Source organism: Eptatretus burgeri, chromosome 1 (assembly GCF_056783735.1).
Source record: "Eptatretus burgeri isolate ZD-2024b chromosome 1, Ebu_testis_v1, whole genome shotgun sequence".
In the NCBI taxonomy this organism is placed as follows: domain Eukaryota; kingdom Metazoa; phylum Chordata; class Myxini; order Myxiniformes; family Myxinidae; genus Eptatretus; species Eptatretus burgeri.
This window is the reverse complement of record NC_140961.1, coordinates 65,320,738-65,341,761: the sequence shown is the minus strand read 5'-3', so window position 1 is coordinate 65,341,761 and position 21,024 is coordinate 65,320,738. Positions and strand designations below refer to the sequence as shown.

At 43.5% G+C, this 21,024-nt stretch overlaps 1 protein-coding gene across 3 annotated transcripts in view; it reads right to left on the bottom strand.

The window, feature by feature from the left end:
- ARHGDIA (Rho GDP dissociation inhibitor alpha) overlaps positions 1-995 on the bottom strand; it is a 105,055-nt gene extending 104,060 nt beyond the window's left edge. The window contains exon 1 of one of the 3 annotated variants that reach the window (XM_085886388.1): positions 854-995. The gene's annotated coding sequence lies outside the window, so the exon portion shown is untranslated. Of the gene's footprint in view, positions 1-832 lie in introns of all 3 variants that reach the window. The other 2 variants (XM_085886380.1, XM_085886387.1) reach the window with 2 other exon arrangements.
- Positions 996-21,024: the final 20,029 nt, after the last annotated feature.

Here is a 21,024-nt window from a genome sequence, read left to right as displayed (position 1 = left end):
CACGAAAAATGGATATTTTTTTGGGCGTGGCTCCGCCCACAATGGGCATAGCAAGCCCTCATCCAGGAAAACACAACTAGACATTGATATCGAACACATAACCAAGTTTCATCAAGATCGGATAAAAGTGCACGGAGTTATGCTCTGGACAGACAGACACACAGACACACAGACATAACGAATACAGTGGTCACTCTGGCTGGCGCTCATGAACCAATACATCGGAAACATAGGTCGTTAAAAAAAATTGAGCACCACGTGTTTCCAGTGGTTTAGCGTTCGACTAACCACAGTCCGTGAGCTCGTTGCGGTGTGGGTTTGGAAATGCCGAAACTCAACCCCGTCCTTCAAGGAAGTGAACCCCTCCGAGCATTAGCACAAGGAAGTGAGGAAAAAACTATCCACAACCTCCACGGCCAGGGCAACGGGGGCCAACTGTGAATCAACGAAATCACGTGGTGATGGTGGGTGGAACGGGGGGGGGGGCACGTGAAGAAATCGGACAAGAAACCACGAAGAAACATTGATGGGAAAGAATCAGAAAAAAGGAATAAAATAAAATAGGAAATTCAAATACACCTCAACACACGGATAGAAAGAGGAAAAGTAAAAAAAATGGGCGAAAAAAGAAAAACAAGGAGGTTTCCAGAGTTGTGGAGCGTGGGGCGAGCCAGTCATCGAGCAGAGCCGGATGGGCGGCGACCGACACCCGGGACACGGAATCGCACAAGACACGGCGGTGGGGACAGTGTGCTCCATTGCAGACAAGCTGCATTCAACGACTTACAATTCTTCCGGAAATAACAAACAACAACATTTCGGTCGCCCGTACCTCAAACTTCGAACCTCGGACCTGGTTCAGCGACGCAAATTCAACCGTCACACGGTCCCCGCAGCTCGTCTCGCGCGAGACCAACAGCTTCCGCGAGTTACCCGGAAATTACGTCACGGGACATGTTGCTACTATTTGGCCAGTCCTCCTGAGTAATTTCAATTTGAGGAGGTGGGGCACACTGGGACGATAAATAACATGATTCTAAAAAAACAAAAACATGTACGTCAAATGCACAATCAATTACGCAACGCCTCAATGCCACACAACTGCTTGAAATAAAAACAACGCATTACGAAAACATATTGGCTGCGGTTTATGGACTGCTGCGAACTACACTGCTATGGCCGCCGTACACCGTTTAAAAATATCAAAAAGTAAAACGGTTCAAATTTAAAACAGAACATCAAAAAGCAAAACAATCACGGCGCCATTTTTCTCGGCTCATGTTATAATATTACCATCAGTCATCGATACCGAGTTTTTTGTTTTACACCGTGGTTTTTATGAAGAACAAGCTCAAATGAGCTAAGATCCTCGTCCTCTTAATGATAACGTCATAAAAACGAATATGACGTCATTGTGATGTACCAGGTTTGCGATGAATTATCTGTGCTAATGCCCGGCTTGATTCCCGCAAACAAAATTCAAACAGCTTGCCTAGTTTCGGAGATAAAGGTATCGGCGATTGTCATTATGACGTGAACTATTTTTCTCGGAAGAATTTCCAAAATCGGAGATGGTTACTGCCTGCGCGTGGGCTTTCTGCATATACATGGCAAGCTTCACGAAGATCCGATGAAAACTCTGGGTTGTGATACAAAAAATGTCAAAAAATAGATATGACGTCATAAAATAGATATGACGTCATAGTGATGCATCATATGTGCGGTAATTCATCTCTACTAATGCCCTGTTCAATTCCCGCAAACAGAATTCAAAAAGCTTGCCTCGTTTCGGAGATAATTTTTTTTAGGCGATTTCCATTAGCGGAGATATTTTGATGTCATAACTGTAGGCTGTGAAGCAAAAAAGTCCACAAGAACAACAACGTGAGTAAGACTTAGAGATCCTCCACGAGGACCTAAAAAGATCTCCCGAAATTTTTACTTCTTATTCCACTTTCAATTCCTACACAAAAAACATTTCTCTTCACATCACGAAAAGTAAAATAATTTGAAGGAAAGTTCGTTTAAAAGTACATAATTAACAAATTGGGATGTAAATGTTATTTTAATGTGAAAATGTAAGCATTGCGAAATTGTTGAATCTGCCTCAAAAAAACATTGATGATGTCATAGGTCACCTGATTTGCAGCCATTTTGTTTTTTTTGTTTTTTTTTAACCTTCAAAAATCTTCTTCTCTGAAGTGGCTGAACAGATTAAGGTGAAACTTCACAAGTAAGACCGCCTATCCGCGAGGAAGAAAAGGTTCACGCATATGATGTCATAGGTCACTTGGTTTGGCAACCATATTGGATTGAAGAAAAATATTAAATAATGTTTTCTCTGGAACCACTGAATTAATCGACATGAAACTTCACAATCATGATTTAGTAGTGATGGGGAATAAATGTTTATTTATTTATTTTGATCTGGGTTCCTTTTGATTTATTTCTTTTTTTGAAAAAGGCTCACTTGGCTGTGCATGTGTGTGTTTTCGGGGAGAAGGATCACACTGGGCTGCATTTGAAATATTTTTTTCAGACGTCTAGGTTTTCTCAACGGTCCCGATATGTTTTTTTGCATGCTGAATTCAGAAATGTATCTAATTTCACTCAATCAGGTCAAGTATTTATGCTATCTCAATTTTAAGAAAAAAAAATATCTAAATTTTTATTTTTTTAATTAGCATTTTTTAAATTCAAAATCAGACTTTGACAGAAAATGTACAAACTATACATATAATGACACACCAGTACACTTAATGTGGAAGAAAGTGCCTTCTCAATTACTTTCATTTCAATTTCAGAAAAATATAGATAAATCGTTGTTTCTGGCAACACCCAACTTCAATCGCTCCAGCAGTCGCTGTTTTCCTTCATCTTTTTAATGTTGAATTTCACATTAACGGTACTTGTGCGTCATTTTATATATAGTTTGTACATTTTCTGTCAATGCAAGTCTGATTTTGAATTTTAAAAAATGCTAATTAAAAAAAAAAAAAATTTTGATTATTTTTTTCCTTAAAATTGAGATAGCATAAAAACTTGACGTGATTGAGCGGAATTAGATAAATTTCTGAATTCAGCATGCAAAAAGCATACAAGAACCGTTGAGAAAACCTAGACCTCTGAAATGACGCGGACCAGTGTCATCAGCTGAAATGCTAATCCTATCCAGGTTCCTCCTGATGACTTCATCTTTGCTTTTTGCTTTTTCAGGTTCCTTCCGATGACTCCAATGCAGGACTGTACCGATTTGGTCTTCCATTTGATTTGAATTGAATTTATTTTAATCCCATTCTAAATTCAATTGAATAATAATAAAAAATGTCATGGGTCAAGGTCAGGTTTTCAATCAAGTGGGACGTCTTGGTACCCGGTAATCACTGCCGGCAGTTATAAAGTGGAAGTTCTAATTATGTTTCTTATTAATTATGTAACACACCAGCACACAAACTCCACACTAAACAAGTCTTGGCGAGGGTTTGCAATCTCTGAATGCTCATTTTCTTGTTTCAAAAGTGAATGTTGAGCTTTGCTTGCTTGGGTAGCTTTTCAAACGCAGCGCAGGAATGGCCACCATAAACGGGAGACAGACAACATAACTTCAACACAGGAGGATGACATTAGGCCGATTAAAGTCTGCATTCAAGTTTCCAACCTATAGTTGAATGTCTGTGCTCGATGCTTTTTAAATGCTGAACATCAACCAAGGAAGCAGCACTTACTATATTAAGTCTTTTGTAGGATTCGGCCGAGGTCAGCCTTGAACCACTGATTTCCCAGACTCAGACTGAATGCTCTATTAGAGTCAATGAATAACTCGCACATTTTGATTTGACCTTTTTCTTCCTTAATGTTTGAGTGTTATTTCTAGGGTAAAAATGTCTCAGGAATCTGTCTGGCCATCTTACAAAAATTTACTTGAATAATTTTTTTCCACAAATTAGCTCTAACGTGTGGCACCCTCTAAGGTAGTCTGCACAAAATTGCTCATGCCCAAAGATTGTTAACCAGATTTCACTCAGGAAATTTTATCTCAATGAATCATAAATCCTATATGCCTGGCTGAACACCATCAATAGATTCACGAGCTTGACATTGACATCCAGTACTTGGCAGTACTTTCGTTACTGACCAGCTTGTGTCTCCTCTGTGTACCAGCTGTATTCTGTCATTAATTGCAAGTAATCATCAGATCTTTCAATGGTGTGCATCATCTCAGCAGAGGGATCATTTTCAGCTTTGTTATCATCTCAAGCATCGAGTTGGGCATTTGTCCATTGAGTGCCAATTAAGAAATTTCTGAAATGAAAAACTTGGATGGCAGTAGCCAACAATGGATGGATGTGTTTGCAGCATTTGAAGTGTTTTCCAAGTGGAAAACTTTTCAGTGATCCTGCTGCAAGAACTCAAGTCTCTTGTCATTATTCTATGTCCACGTGAATCATCAAGGAAATATCCCAAACACCCAAAATATGCCAGGTATATGTGGAATTAGCCAAAGCAGATAATGACATTGTCATATGTTGGTGTTTCACTTGCCTGAATTTGTATCACTTGTTTTGCAATAATCATATCACAAGTAACAATTGCATAGTGTTATCCATGCTCTCTGGCTCGCCTCTGTGAGATCTTCAGGGTTTGGACAACTACATCTAACCTTGCTGGAGGCAAACACAGACTTTCCATGCAGCCAAATTGTTGCCTTAGCAATGGATCATCTGTCACAATTGAGACTTCCACCCAACCCATATTGGTGTACCGAGAGACACACGAATCATCCACACTCCACGGGATGTCCCGCCACTCAATATCGATCAGGTGAAGGGGTCGTTTAATACTCTTGATGCCACGCTGAAATTCCGAAATCTTTGGCTTCTTTCTGTTTTTGTCCCTGTGCTTTTTGGTGTGGGGTGAACTCTTGTGACAACACTCGTTTCTTTTGATATTGTGGTCTTGGCTTATCGTCTCTGGGTTTATCACCTTGTGTATTATCTCTTTGATCATCTGTGTTTCTCATGACTATGTTTTGGTAAAAGATGACAATTGTGTCATAAACTGTGCCACTGTCAGAGAGAATTTCAGTATTTTTGTCCCAATTGCTCCTCGTGTGTATCAACAAATAATCACATTCGCTATTTACTTATCGCCATTTCTCCAGGTGACTCGCTCGTCTAAAAAGTAATTTATGGAATTAAATTGAGGCCAAGTTAAGGATGATTTCATGGAAATTTGTTTAAACTGAGTGTGTAAGTCCCCAACACTGCTCCTCTCCCCCCACCCTGAGAGAAAAAGGATGGCAGTGCATCATGATAGTATGTATCTAGCTGTGTGAAATCAAATTTTAAAATGAACTTCACCCTTTCATTAGCTGAGTGCTTGAAAGGAGTTGGCTATTTTGGTTTAACAATGAAAAGCTTCTTTCTTCACTGCCTGAAGGTATGGGTTCAATCCCCATGGCTGCTGATGCTACTGACCTTTGCCAACTCACTCTTGGCAAGTCTGGAAAATTTATTGCATTAATATTGCAAAATAAATTAATTTTTGTTTAAAAAAAAAATAATAAAAAAAAAAACATGATCATTGTAACACCTTTTCTTTTTAAAAATAGACCAATGTTTCGACACAAATATTTTGCGTCGACATGACAAAATATTAGGCTGGGTTCGAACCATGACGGCTCTCCAGATTCGATGGGTCTGGCTGGGATTGAGCCTGATGATAAGCAGGGGGAGCGCATGATGGAGCACACATGCACCAGCCCCCCGAATGATAGAAGAAGATGGCCATGCTCCCTTCACGTTTTGTGGAAAGCCCGGCGTGCCAGAAGAAGACGGCATAGGGTGTGCATGCCACATGGTCCCCGCAAGCCTTCTAGAAAATAAGGGGGCCAACAGATAAATTGGGGGGGGGGGAGGTATTCCCCATGAGCTCAATAGAAAGGAGGGGGATGTGAGGCAAAGCCATACATTGTCGCCCATGAGCAATGGCGCAAGGTTGGGGGCATGGTGGCCGGTCGGACGAGGTTTTGTGTGGGCCCCGTCGAGAGACCAGCCAGGTTTTGCTGGGAATGACGGTCAAGACTGAAGGTTCCCCCGGCAGCCGGCGTACAGTTTACGTAGACAAAAACAGGCAGCAGATAAGTATAATGGATAGTGCAAAAGGGGTTTAGAGACATTTTAAATTAATGGGGCATGAGTTGTTTTTCTTTATAATTGGTAGACTGGTGGGTTCGAATGCCTTCCTCCTTTTTCTTGTCCCAAGTGATTTGGAATCGATAGATGAGTGAAAACAGTGAGTGTGATGGGACTTTGGAGTGAGAGAACCCAAATTGGTAGAGAGACATGACGTGAAGAGAATGATAAGTGTGAATGTGTGTGAAGCACACCCCTCACTGGGATGAGGTTTTGGTGCTGACTGAAGGAAGTTTTAATTGCAAAGGGTGCAAAAGTGAAATTGAAGGGCTCGGAGTGTGGTCCGAGTGAGCCAGTGCTCAAAGACGAAGGGCGCCCTGCATGCTGGGGTGCACTGGCAGGCCATGGAAGCCCAGGGAAGAGCAACTAAATTTTAAAGTAGGCCCAGTCCGGGAGAGGACCTGAGGTGCTACGTGCTGGAGTGCATTTGGTAGGAGGAGAAGGTGAGCCCCCCCCCACCCCCCAGAATTCAGATGGAGAATGGCAGCTCGCAAGGTGGCCCCAGCAGCTCAGGGGTGCCACGCCAGAGAGCAGGTGGAGATCCTGCAGAGGGGGCACACTGCCCAGCCACGAGATTGCACAGGAGCACAGAATGAAAATCTGAGAACTTGGCCCAATCCGAATAGAGCACCAGCATGCGAAGCAGCGGGAAATTAGTTTTTCAAACCACTTTTAAGGGGATTGAAAGTAAGCAGAGGGATAACCTATTTTGAAATATTATTTTAGAGTGCAAATGCTTCTCCTTTGCATCATCAATGTCTCAACCACCAGTAAAGAGTAGATTATTGGCCTGTGCTTGTGACCTATTGGCCCAAAATTGATAGGGAGAAGGGAGAGTCCTTCCTCATGCTGCTTCTCCAATGAGTTCCATGGGACACTGCACATCAACCCCCTTACTATGTACCTGAGACACTCATGGGTTTAGGATTAGCATTAGAGCCAGAATTAGAATCTCGAAATCGGATAGAGAGGTTAGAACAGTTAGGAAGGGTGAATATAGTATGGAGGAACACAGTTTATGGGGGAGGATAGTCCAGAGTAGGATAACGTAGGGTGAAGTTGGCTGTCCAGCCTGCTTGCCAGTCCTTACCTGATTGACCATGTGCTCGCCTACATCACCACCTGTCAGTCTGCAACAGCATCTGCCGGCCTGTTTACCTGCTTGTGAATGCTCACTTGCTGTGCGATCTTTGTTCATGGGCCACAAGGGCCGAAGGCCCTCTGTTGTGGGCCAGATGATAGCCGAAGACCTTGTGAATGGGCATGTGGGCCCTTTGTGCAATTTTTTCTGAGCCCTCCACGTCATTTCAAGAACTTCAGTTGAAGAGTGGCCATATGGGCTATTGGGGAGGAATAAACAATGAACTTTGGGCCAACCGCCAGCTGGGAGGAGGCAGCCCAAAGAAAAGGGCTCAGAGTGCTGAGAAAAATGAACATTTTGAATGTCATGAAGGTATAAGCTGCCCTCCCACACTTATGTAAATACGACCTTTGTTTCTTTATTAAGAATGCTGGGGGGTAGCATTGTTAAGTGTGTGGATAGAGAGATAATCTGTCGGAACTACTACCACTACTACCACCTCGACTACCCAGGACATGGCGAATGCCTTGTTTACTACAACCACCATGCTACAGCTTGAGCCGCTACTCCAACCTGGTTCCATCACCAACCAAGCATCACTTAGCAGAACCACGATATCCATTGACCACTTCATTGTGCCTTTCTGCCAGCGGCGACCGTTCTGCCTGTCCGGCCTGCCATTGGCACCTTTGCTGGGCGTTTGTGCAACAAATGCGGGACACTGCATTCAGCCCCATGTTAACCCAGAAGATGACACACGTGGCCCAACCAGAACATGAATGGGGCAATTTCTCGAACTGCAAGCTTGGAGGGAGTGTGACATCATGCAGGGCGAGCTCCAGACCAATGGGCACGCTGCTTTCGAAGCAGAGAAGGCGAAGTAAAACCCTTGATCCCCGTAGCCACACTTGCAGAGGGCGGGCATGAACCCTGACCTCTGCCAAACTCCACCCCTCTCGAGCTGCTTTAAAAGCACAGGACATTTGATGTTCCACGAGCTGGCTTGGTTTGATTTTCTCCTGCAGATTGACGAGACTGGTGGCACACGCTGGAACAGGTGGAGTGTTTTGAAGAGGCGGGAGGCCAGGGCATGCTCAGCATAGGCACTAGTATTTCTACTGTCTCACGTTTTTTTTCTGCTTTCACTGATTCATCTCCTTTAAATGCACAAGAGTGATCAGCGAGGGCAAGCCTGAAGATCCTGACGAGCCACACTTTTACGAGCGAATGACTGATACACACCCTGTCCATTTTTCCTCTAGAAAGTGCACCACATTTGCACCTCCTCACCATGCATTGAGTCACTCATCAGTTTCCACTTCCCTTCCCCACATTTGGGATCAGCCTGAGCTCGCAAGTCCGTGCCAAGTGAAAGAGGCCACCAATGCACCTCCAACTCTCTCTCTGTTGTATAAGCGAGGTCGATCGGTGTAACTTTGCTCTTTGTCCCTTTGCCATCACATGAATTTGTCTAATTGTATGTCTTTTGCCACACCACAATACTGCATGTCCCTGCTGTACGAATACCCTTGTGAATAAACCCTCTTGAAATTAAATGTGCTATATAACTTTCCTCACTCCCCCCTGCCTGCAAATAAACACTTGGTAAATGTTCTTCAAACCTACTCATAGCATCTTTTCCAATTTGTCCAGCACAGTCCACACTCTTTTTTTAGACGGGAAGTTTTGCTCCACGTGATTTGCTCTCGTTAGCCAGTGCATAACCAAGGTTCCCGCTCAGCCATAATTGAATAAATAGACGGGAACATACTGAGGGCACGGATTCCAATAACTCAACAGGTAAATGGTGTCAGATGGGGAACCCTCTTCGACTTGGCAAGTTTAATTGTCATTCTTTATTATTTGGCAACCTGCCGGACCACAGAGTTTTCCGCGGGCCACCATCGGCCTGCACGACCGGGTGTTTGAAAGAAGTACGAGTACTCCCCCTCATGGTGAACCCCAATCTGAGTCTGCAACAATAATATATAGTCATGTCCAGGGGGTTTAGCCCCCACCTGGAGGGGTGGCCAAACTTTTCCCTTGGAGGCTTACAGCCGAGACTCTCGGAGATTAATGTGCACACTGGAAAGAAATGCTAGGTGGTTAACCAGGCAAGTAGCACAGCACATGGGCTTTACTCAACCCACAACAGATACACAAACACAAATAAATTGATTTAAAACAAATAATAATTTAATAACAATAATCAAATATGTACAATGACAATAATTCAAATTATAATAATGAAAGAAACACATCTAAGTCGATGCACCTCTACACACAGACTTAAATACAGACAAGGGCGAAACAAAATAAACCCTCTTTTATTCTGGCACTTAGCTTTGCCCAGAGATAGTTTTTGTGGAACTTGGAATTGAGGAGCTTCGTAGTCATGCCCAAAATTGGCACCAAGCCGCTCTCTCGTAGCGGGAATGATCGCCAGGCAATTCGTGAGCGGTATTCAACACCAAGGCTCACCGCCCGTTTCTCTCTTGCACCCGATCTGTTCACAATGATCACTCAAACGATGAGACAATTCCTGAGAACCCGTGATCAGGCCACGAGGCACGCTCTCCATCCCTCCTCAGAAACGTACACAATACATGGCTCAGCTGAACAGTCAATGGCTGGCGTCTTGCTCAGCATGAATACGAGAATCATGCCGTCTTCTTCATGCGTCGAAGGAAAGCCAGCTGTAAAGCCCTCTTCTTACAGGCAATCTCCTAGTTACATTCTCTATCGACCATGTGCGTCCCTCACTCCGCACTTAACCGTTCCTCCTCCAAACTCTGTCTGATGTCACACCAAACCCCCGTTTCCTCCTCCGGGGTGTGGCTTGCTCACACAAAACCCGTGAAGGTGGGGCTTCTGCCTACTCGGCATGTTTGGCTTGCTTGTAAATGCAAAAATGTAGGAATAAGTTATGGAGGGCAATCACATACTGGGGGAACTTATTCTTAATCCTCATATAATTAATAACACACCACCCCCCTCCCCCCTTTGGTGACACGTAACACTTAAGCTCACAGTCTCCATACTTAATTACATTGAGATGTATTCCACACATCCATGGATCAAACAACTCCATTCAATCCTAATTTTCTTATTAAATTCCTCCATCTACCTCCAGAAACATAACAATATATATATATATATATATATATATATATATATATATAAATATATATATATACATATATATACATATATATACATATATATATATATTTATATATATACAGTATATATATATATATATATATACATAAAAAATTTATATATATATACAGTATATATATAAATATATAATATATATATATATATATATATATATATATATATATATATATATATATATATATATAAATGATGTTTCAAAAAGGTTGATACAACTTTGACTACCTTCCATTTCTTTGTTTTTTTGACCTATACCTTTTTCCTTTTCGGGGTTTGGTGGTGTCGGCATGGTATTTTTCCCTGGTATTTCTAGCTCTGTAGCTCAACTATGCCATTGATAGTGAAGCAGAAGACAAAAATGGTGGCTCTGTGGTATGAGATTTTTGTGGTTTTGCAGTGGACAGAGCCAAGAAGTCCCACCGCTGGCACTCCCGGGAGTTCAGCATCAAACAACATCAGTCTGGCGTATCATCACAAAGGAACTGAAGCTCTTCCCATACATCATCTCTATACAAGGCATAAACTGAATCAAGATGACATGAGAAGGAGACTTGATATGTGCAATTGACTCAGTGACAGGATGGAGCGGTACCTAAACTAGATCAGCCTGATCTGGTTCAGTGATGAAGTCCATTTGCACTTGAACGGTGCCATCAACAATCACATCATCATTTCTGGGGAGCAGAACCAACTGAGGAGATCAATGAGAGGTACCTGAAAGGGCCTAATGTGACATGCTTTTGCGCCTTCAATGCCAGATGGGGAACACTAGGGCGTTACTGGTTTGAGAATGACAACAGCAAGACAGTGAAGTTCAACGGTGAACGCTACTGGGCTGTGCTCCAGAAGTTCCACAATAATCTAACCCAAAAGGTCACCCCAAACCATCTGAGCATGACCTGGTTTACGTCGGATGGTGCACCCCCGCATACAGCTGGTGACACCATCACTTTCCTTTGGCTGCTCTTCAGAAAACGCTTCGTTGCCCCGGGTACCGCTCATGACTGGGCACCCTATAGCACAGACTCGAACCCTCTGGACTACTGGTTCTGTGGGGCTGCTAAGGGCTCTGTCTACGCCAACCACCCTGCCACACTGGATCTAAAGCAGGAGGTGTCAGACTACCTCCAGGCAGTGCCACATGAGACCTACAGGAAAGTTGTATGGAACTTTGGAGTCAGGATCAATACCTGTCTGAATTGCGGAGGGAGCACACACATTGAGAACGTCAATTACAAGGATTTTGCGTAAATGCCAATTTCAGACCTTGGGCTCTCACTAACTCGAGCAGTCAATTACTACAATAGCAATCAGTGATATAAAATACCATCTCATAAGCTTTCAATAAATGTTTGGTTCACATTCCTGTGGTTTCTGTTTCTTTGTAAATAAACATTTAAAGTTTCATCACTCTTTTTAAATATCCCATATAATAATATATGTATATGTATATATATATATATATATATATATATATATATATATATATATATATATATATATATATATATATATATATATATATATATATATACATATATATATATATATATATATATATATATATATATATATATATATATATATATATATATGTTGTTGCTGTTGTGGGGATAGATGGAGGAATTTCATCACAAAGTTAGGATTGTATAGAGTTACTTGTTCCGTGGATGTGTAGGAGAGATCTCAATGTAAATTAAGTAGGGAAATTGTGAGCTTAAGTGTTATGTATCACCACATGAGGGGCGAGGGGGGGAGGGGTGGTACTGTGTTAATTCGATGGAATTAAGAGCAATTTACCCTAGTATGAAATTGCCCCCTGTGACTTTCTCCTTCGTTTTTGTATTTTCAAGCCAGCCATGGAAGAAGTACATTTTTATAACAACCACAACCATAAGCACAAGCAAGCCAAATGTGCCAAGCAGGCAGAAGCCCCGCCTTCCCGCTTTTCGTGCCAGCAAGGCATGCCCCGAGGTGGATGATTGATTGGCATGATGTGAGAAGGAAGAGATTTTGGTTTGGTTGGTTTGAGTTTGGTGTAAGGGACGCACGCTGTCGAGAGACGAGGGAGCTAGGAGATGGCATGTAAGATCAGGGCATTATGGCTGGCTTTCCTTCGACACATGAAGAAGACTGCGTAATTCTCGTATTCGTGCCGAGGTGAATTGGCTCACATGGTGGAGAAAGACACTGGTCATTGACTCGTGGCTGGTTGTGAGACGGACCTCGAAGCCTCGTGTATATCACCAAAGGGAGCGGTGCCATTCTGCAGAGAGCCACTGCGTTGGCAAGCGCGATCGACGAGGAAGCCGCATGGCAGTTGGTGAACCCTGGCATTGACTACCACCTCACAAATTACCTCACATCCGTTTCCCACCTCGAGAATGGCTTGACGCCATTTTTGGACGCGTATTCCTGTGCAGAACGAAATGCCTCGATCCCAAATTAAAATCAAGACCCATCTCTGGACAAAACTAAGTGCCAGAATAGAGGGAGGATTTTCTTTTGTTTTGCTTTCCCCTTGTCTGTAAAAAAAAGTCTGTGTGTTGAGGCACCTTGACTTTAGACCTTTGGTTTACCTCACGTTTTATTTAAATTTTTGCATTATGACGTATTACCCTTGTAATACGCATTATGACGTCATAATTGCATTATGACGTATTACCCTTGTAAACAATTCTCCTATTTTCATGAAATCCCCGTGTTATTTAAAGTTGCTGGTGTCCATGTATGTGTTGTGGGTTCAAGTATAAACCCCTTGTGCTGTGTGTGCATCAATTGCTCCGCACAAGCCACCCTGCCCCTCCCGCATGTGCCATAATCTTTGAGGATTACGTGTCCGCCCCCTTAAGAAAACCGCTCGGCGATCCAGTCTGGTTGGTGTTAACTGCCCGTCCACCACGATTGGGTCAGGGGAATTAACTGAACCGGCCATGGCCATGACAATACCTTTACCGTTTTCGTGGTGCGGTAAGCCAAAGCTATCTGCTATGGTAAGTTGTGTTCAGTATGTTCCCATTCGCAATCGCCACTCCATGCCTGTCCCTTGAAGATGTATCTACTATAAATGGATGAGTTGTGTGTGTGTCCGTGTGTGTCCGTGTGAGTCCATGTGTGTGTGTGGCATAATTTTTGTCTATTAATTACATAGTCCATTAATTGATTAATTACACACTATTTAAATGTACTTTTTGACCTTTTAGACTGCTGAGACCCCTTCAAATTTTGAAGACCCTTTAAGACCCCCAAAGACCCTGAAGACCCTGGGACCCAAAAGTTACCAAGGATCCAAAAATCCCAAAAGTCCCCAAGGACACAAAAGTTCCAAAAGTTACCGAGGACCCAAAAATTCCAAAACTTCCTGAGGACCCAAAAGTCCATAGGGACTCAAAAGTCCCTGAGGACCCAAAAGCCCTCAATGACCCAAAAGTCCCAAAAAGTTCCCAAGGACCCAAAAGTCCAAAAACGTTCCTGAGGACCCAATGATCCAAAAGCTCCCGATGATGCAAAAGTCCCCTCGGACCCAAAAGACGCAAAAGACCCAAAGACCCTGAAGACTGTAAATCCTTTAAGACTCGACTGTATGACAAAAAATCCGTTGGAATTCCCATGTTTTAAATGCACATCATGTTAAGGTAATATGAAGCAGCTTAATATGTCCTTCTACCACAGCATGGCATTCGAATTACAGAACAACTGGTGCCAGGCACAACAAATCCCACCCATTTAAGGCATAACGTTATTTTGGGGATCAAATTTAAATTTGATAAGTCCTTAACCTGAATGTTGATTATAAGGAATAGAATAAGGAATATTTTAGTCTTAGTTTGAAGTCAATTAAACCATTTTTGACGAAGTTATGACCATAAAATGATTTTCACCTTTTCGTGACCTGACCTTGACCTTTGACCTAATTGGACCCAAAAGTTAATGGGGTCGTCCGAGGTTCATTACCTGTATCCACCTGTGGATACAATTTGACAGTGTTTGAGCCAGCCGTTTTCCCGTAAAGTTGTATTTTCGTGACCATGTTTTCGTTTTAATGGAAAATTTGTAATTTTGACCGATGACCATGACCCCCAAAACTTCGGACCATACCGATCTTCACAAATATGCATTTTTTCACTTTAGGAATGGGTAGGATTATAACTGCAAATAGAATAAGGTTCACTATAAGCTCAGTTGGAAGTAAATCAGATCATTTTTGACGAAGTCATGAGCGAAAAACGATTTTGATCTTTTCGTGACCTTGACCTTGACCTTTGATCCAATTGGACCCAAAAGTTAATGGGGTCATCCAAGGTTCATTGCCCACTTGTGGATTAAATTTGATAGTGTTTGCTGAAGCCGTTTTGCCATGAAGTTGCTAACAGACAGACAGACAAACAAACAAACCGGACGATTACAATATCCCGCTCCCTCCCTCTGGGGGGGGGGGGGATAATAAATAACAAAAACAATGATAACGTTGCAACATCTAATAAATAAGATTCATCGGATGTCTGTCTGTCTGTCTGTCTGTTTGCGTTTTTTTGCGTGGACCGCTGGACTTACAACCACCAAATTTGGCAAACAGCCCAAGTATGATCCTCTGATTGTCCTAAGGGTATTTTTATCCACCACCTGAGCCTTTAAAGATCACTTTTCTGGCTTTTTCATTTATATGCGATCTCATTGGTTAACACATCACGTGACGTAACACGGCCAAAGGCCAAATTGGTCGAGCTGTGTCTTCCACCCATTGGCTCACTGAACAACTGGTCTGCCTCCGCGCACAATTGGAACCGAACTAAATAAATAACATGTTCACCGTTTTCGTGCTGCGCCAAGTGGTGTACTCGCAAATCACCACGTTTCTATTCGCAATCGCCACGCCATGCCCATCCCTTGAAGATGTATACTTCTTATAAATGCATCGAATAAATAAGATTCTTCAGATGTCTGTCTGTCTGTCTGTCCGTTTGTCTGTTTGTTCGCGTTTTTTGCAAGGACCGCTGGACCGACAACCATCAAATTTGGCACACAGACCAAGTCCAACCCGGGATTTGTCCTCAGTGTATTTTCATCCACAACCTCAGCCTTTAAAGACCCCGAAGAACCATAATACCTTCTGGGTTTTTTTTTACATGCTTGAAAGATTAGAAAACATACTTGAGAGAAGACTTTTCTGCATGCTTCGGAGTTAAGACCCTGAAGATGCAAAGAACCTGAGGACCAATGAATTCCCCAAGTACAATTGAGACACTTCAAACCCCCGAATACCCCTTCGATCCTTTGGACCCCAAAGACGGTTAAGATCCCTAAGACTCTTGAAGACCTCAAAGACCCTTTGAGACCCTGAAGTCTTTTGGAGACCTTAAAGACCCCAAAGACTCCACAGAGCCAGACAACCTCAAAGACTCTTAAGACCCCGAAGACTCTTCAGACTTTGAAGACCCTTAAGAACTGTAAGAACCCAAAGACCCTTTAAGACCCCAAAGATGCTTAACACCCCAATGACTTGTAAAACCTTAAGACCTTAAAAACCCTTAAGACCTCAAAGACACATGAGACCCCTTTACCCACTGGTGTTCTGGCTCTCTTGCTCCCAACAGTTTCCCCCCACTCCCACCCTGTCGGTTCTCCTGCCCCTGATCCTCCTGCCCCATTCTCAGTCTTGCCAGCTCTCCTGCTTCTCCCACTTCTCAATACCCCCCCCCCCAACCCCAACCTGGCCAACGCCGGGTAACCCTGCCAGTACAGAATAATATTATTTGGAAAATCTGAAATTTATTCCGACCATCAAGTGAAATCAAAGGAGAAAAGAAAATGTACTTCTTGTTCTGCCACTAGATGTCAGTATAATACAGTACAATGTATCCTTACCTTTTTAGTTGGTGGCTTTCTGGCCCAACAAATGAGGAACGACACTAAATTCCATGAAAACGGAGAATAATTGACTATAAAATATCATTTTGATATTTTTCTTTCAAAGGTATCTGTGGTTACACATCATTTCACAAATTTATTGGGATATTCAAGCATTCCAAACTCCTTAACGTCTGAGCTGAATTGATATCAATCAGCAATACAGCACCACAAAGGATATATAGTGGGGCAACTTAGCTAAATATAGCATAACAATTGTGCATTTTGTGAGGAAAGCACCAAATTTGGCACACTAGTAGCCTAACATATTATGAACAGATTTGGATTCTGGGCCATCTCAAAATTTTTGATGCCAGTGGAAAATTGCTGCCACAGCCATCAGCGGCTGAATTTGAGATGGCCTAATATCCAAATCTGTTCATAATATGATAGGCTACTAGTGTTCCAAATTTGGTGCTTTCCTCACAAAATGCACAATTGTTATGCTAAGTTGCCCCACTAATAGGTCTTCTCCAAGCTCAAACTTTTTGAAAATGTCTAATTTAAGAAGCCTGGCATTTCAGCACAATTCACAAACAAGGGAAGTGATTGCAGCTTGATAAACTGAAACAACTGCTATGTATTTGTATGTTATCTGCTATTAGCATTGCACATGGTACATGCTTGGAAGTTGGTGTTGCACCTTCCTGCCTAAGCTGTCGCTGATGACTCAACAAGTGATGAAACCAGTCTGATGGCTGAGGAGGCGTGGAGCATTGGGATTCTCCTGTACGTGCTGTTTGTGAATGTCTGCAGCTGCAGAGGAAACCGGGTCGGGTTGGCAGCAGCGAAGGGCTTTCCTTGTGTCACATTTCTTGCTTGCTTTAGGCATATTTCTTTGGCTGGAAGAACATGGGGGTTAATTATGGAAATCCTAGCCATTTGTGGTGATTGTTCAGGTGAGAGCCTCAAAGTCACAAGGTGGATCGAACAGCGACGTGTTGCCCTGACGAGCCCCAAAAAGGGGAAAAATTATTCAGCAGCTTTGCTTTTCATCTGCTTTGTGACAAAATTTGATCTTGGTATGTTTGTATTGAATAACGTCACAAATTTTTTTGCTGCAGTCATGAGTTGGCATGACGGCATTGTCACGGCATTCGTCCAGGTTGGAGAACTTCATCATCCATATGGTATATATGATGTCCATACGATATATATATGATATATATTTATACATACGGAATATATGATGTGCACACAGAGGGGATAGCCGTAGAGTGAGTCCAGTGCACACAAAGCCGAGGGGAGTGAACCTACACACCAAAGACTATTGATCTTGTCACATGATCAGGTCTTCAGCCACAGACATGTGGAATGAACCTGGAAAGCCTTAAGCAGGTTTAGCTTATTTACATCTCTCCTTCTAAAATGTTCAGGACAGGTGTAAAAGGTTTTCGAGACAGCTGTTCACCACCCTCTCAGATCATCCCCAATCCTCATTAACCTCCAAGCCCAACCCTCTCTCTCTCCACCCCAAGCCCTAGTCAATCCAAATTTTCAGGTTTCCCTTCCTGAGAGTTTCCTTCTGTATCCATCCTGTCCTCCCTATATGTTGTTTACTGCCCCACATTTCTTCCCACACCCATTGTTTATCCAAGCCATTGTTTCCCATTGTTTACAGCCACATTCTGCATCGTTAGGTCTGCCTCACCACTGCTGGGAATGGACTTGATCAAAGTCTTGCGATGCCACATTGTAGGCGATTCTGTACTGACGACAGAGCAAACCATTCCTGTGCTGGAAATGCATGCGGATGATGTGACACCCATCAGGTGTGCAAGGAGGTTTGAACGTACGGCTAAAGTCTGAAACGATATGGCTCTTGCACAATAAAAATCGTGATGGCTTCCACTCTATGAGACATGCTGTCTCAGATGAACTGAAACAACTGCTGGAGATGGGTATTATTGAGAAAGTTGATGTCTCGCCCAGGGTATCTCTAATCGTGGTCACTCAGAAGAAATCAGGGGGGATTTGGATGTGCACCATCTGTGGGAGCCCAACAAAGGAATCATTCTGGGCGGTCTTCCATTGCCTCACATGGAGGAACTTTTTGCTGAGCTGAGAGGTGCTACAGTTTTTTCAATGATTTACCTTGCGAGGGCTTACCATCAGGCACTCTAGCACAATGACAGTGGGGACTTGACAGCTTTTGTTTCACATGAGGGACTTTTCCAATACTGCAGAGTTCCAGATGGCTTGGCATCAGCCTCTGCTTCCATTCAAAAGATGATGGTGACAATTCCTCAGGGACAATTCCAAAACTACCTGGAAGACATAATTATTTATGGTCATTCCAAAATGGAACATGACGCAAACCTCCGTGCTGTTCTGCATCACTTTCATGAGGCTGGGCTAAAACTCAACACTCAAAAGTGTTTATTCAATCAAACCAGCCTACCGTTTCTAGGACGTGTCATTTCAAAGGATTTCCTACTTCCTGACTGACCACATCGCAGCCATAACGAACGCACCTGCTTCTCTCGACATTGCTTCCCTACGCTCCTCTTGGAACCTACCTCTTGGGACAGTAAATGCCAACCAAACTATGCCAGGGTTGTTGAACCACTGCGTACACTGCTTTGGTCTGGAAATGACAACTTTTATCTGGATTACCAAAACTGAGGGGAGTTTCACGAGAGCGGAGGGATGTGGGCTCTTGACAGAGGGGTCCGAAATGAAGGCCTTCTGCACCGGTTACTTTGAGCAGCTATACCAGGCTGATCCACAAGCTGTTGAGTTGTCTGTCAGGGGTGTTACTATACCGATTGTGGACTCACCAATCATCTGTGATCCACCTTCGTTTGTGGAAACACAGGCTGTGGTGAGCCAGGTGAAATTGGGTAACGGTCCTGAGATATGTGACATCCATGCTGAACTTCTCAAGGCTGGTGGAAATGCTGTACTCATGTCATTGCATGGAGTTCTGTGCTCTGCCTGGAACACAGGCATCATGCAAACTGACTGGAGGAGGGGCCTTGATGTCCCTATCTGGAAAGGGAAGGGCAATCGCCAGGACTGCAAACAACTACTGACAGGTGACGCTGCTTTCATAGCTGGGCAAGTTCTTTGTTTGGATAATTTTTGAGAGGGTTCGCCACCATCTGCTTGAGCAGCAGCGCCCAGCGCAGTCAGGATTTATAGCAAAGAGGTCAACGATTGACCATATCCTTACTCTTCAGGTCCTCACCGAACGCAGATGAGAGTTTCAGGAGGTGGCCGCTTGCAGCCGATGTTGATCTCTACAAAGCATTTGATTCAGTGAATCGGGATGCCCTTTCGAGGATTCTCGGGCTTCGTGTGGTGCCACCATAACTGATCAATCTGTTGTCTGAACTATACTCTGGTATTGAGAGTGCTGTGAGTTGTGGCAATACCATCTCCGACTTATTTCCAGTTGTTACTGGAGTCCGTTAGGGGTGTGTTCTGGCCCCCACACTTTTCAGCGCTTGTATGGACTGGATTCTGGGGAGGATGTCGGTGAGTTCAAGCTGCGGTGAATTGTTTGGGACTGTCAAGATCTCTGTCTGACCTTAATTTCACAGAAGATGCAGTCTTCATTGTGGAGACTGGGGTTATCCTTTTGGGGGCCCTCTAGGTGCTGAATGAGGAGTCTGAGCCACTGGGATTATGGGTTTCCTGGGTCAAAACTAAGATCCAGGCTTCCAATGACATCTTCGATGCTGCTGTTCTGTCTGTGCCTGTTTGTGGTGAGGAAGTTGAGGTCATGGAGAGAGTCAGTTATTTGGCAGTGATGTTCATGTCTCTGCTGGTTGTAAGCCAGAAGTCAATAGATGTCTAGATCAGCCTGGGGAGTTGTGGATTCACTAGATCATGGGGTGTGGTGCCATCAGTACCTGTGCAAGAGGATGTAGTTCCAAGTCTACAGGTCCTTGCTGCTTCCAGTTTTGGTCTATGGATGTGAGACTTGGACTTTGACCAGGGATCTGAGACAGAGACTTACTTCCTTTGGTACCAGGTCTCTTCGGAGAATCCTTGGCTATCGCTGGTCAGACTTTGTGTCCAACAAGCAGTTGCTGAGAGGGACTTTAATGAGATTTGTTACCTGCACAGTTCGTGTGCATCAGCTGCGGCTGTTTGAACATGTGGCTCGTTTTCCTGGCGCTGATCCTGCTCACCAGATTCTCTCAGCGAGGGAGCCTAGTGAGTAGAGGAGGCCAATGGGCCAACTATGTGCCTCGTGGTTGCAGCAGGTTGATTGGCATCTCAAGGGGATGGGGATGGGCCAGGCATCTACCTGGGGGATGGCCAGACAGAGGCCCCTGGAGTACCGACGGAAAGTGGATGCAGCAACCTCTCTCTCTCTCTGCCCATTCATGCCCATGCTCCCATACCTGACCCTGATCTGATTAAATTCGATATAAGGGAACACTTCATCAATGCACAATGAGTTCAATAAATTTGCAGAAAAACTGAGAGAAGAGGAGAATGCAGTGGATTGGCTGCAACTCAAGAGGGCAACGGCAGGCGGCAGATAGCTTTAGAACTTTATGACTCATAAATACACAAACGGTACTGTACAACCTCTTGTGAAGAACTCATCCCAAACACGAAAATAAAAAGCACATACTTTGTGTACCACAGTACAGTATAGCCTCGTCCATAGGTTATGCATATACGTGATGGAACTGACACATTGCG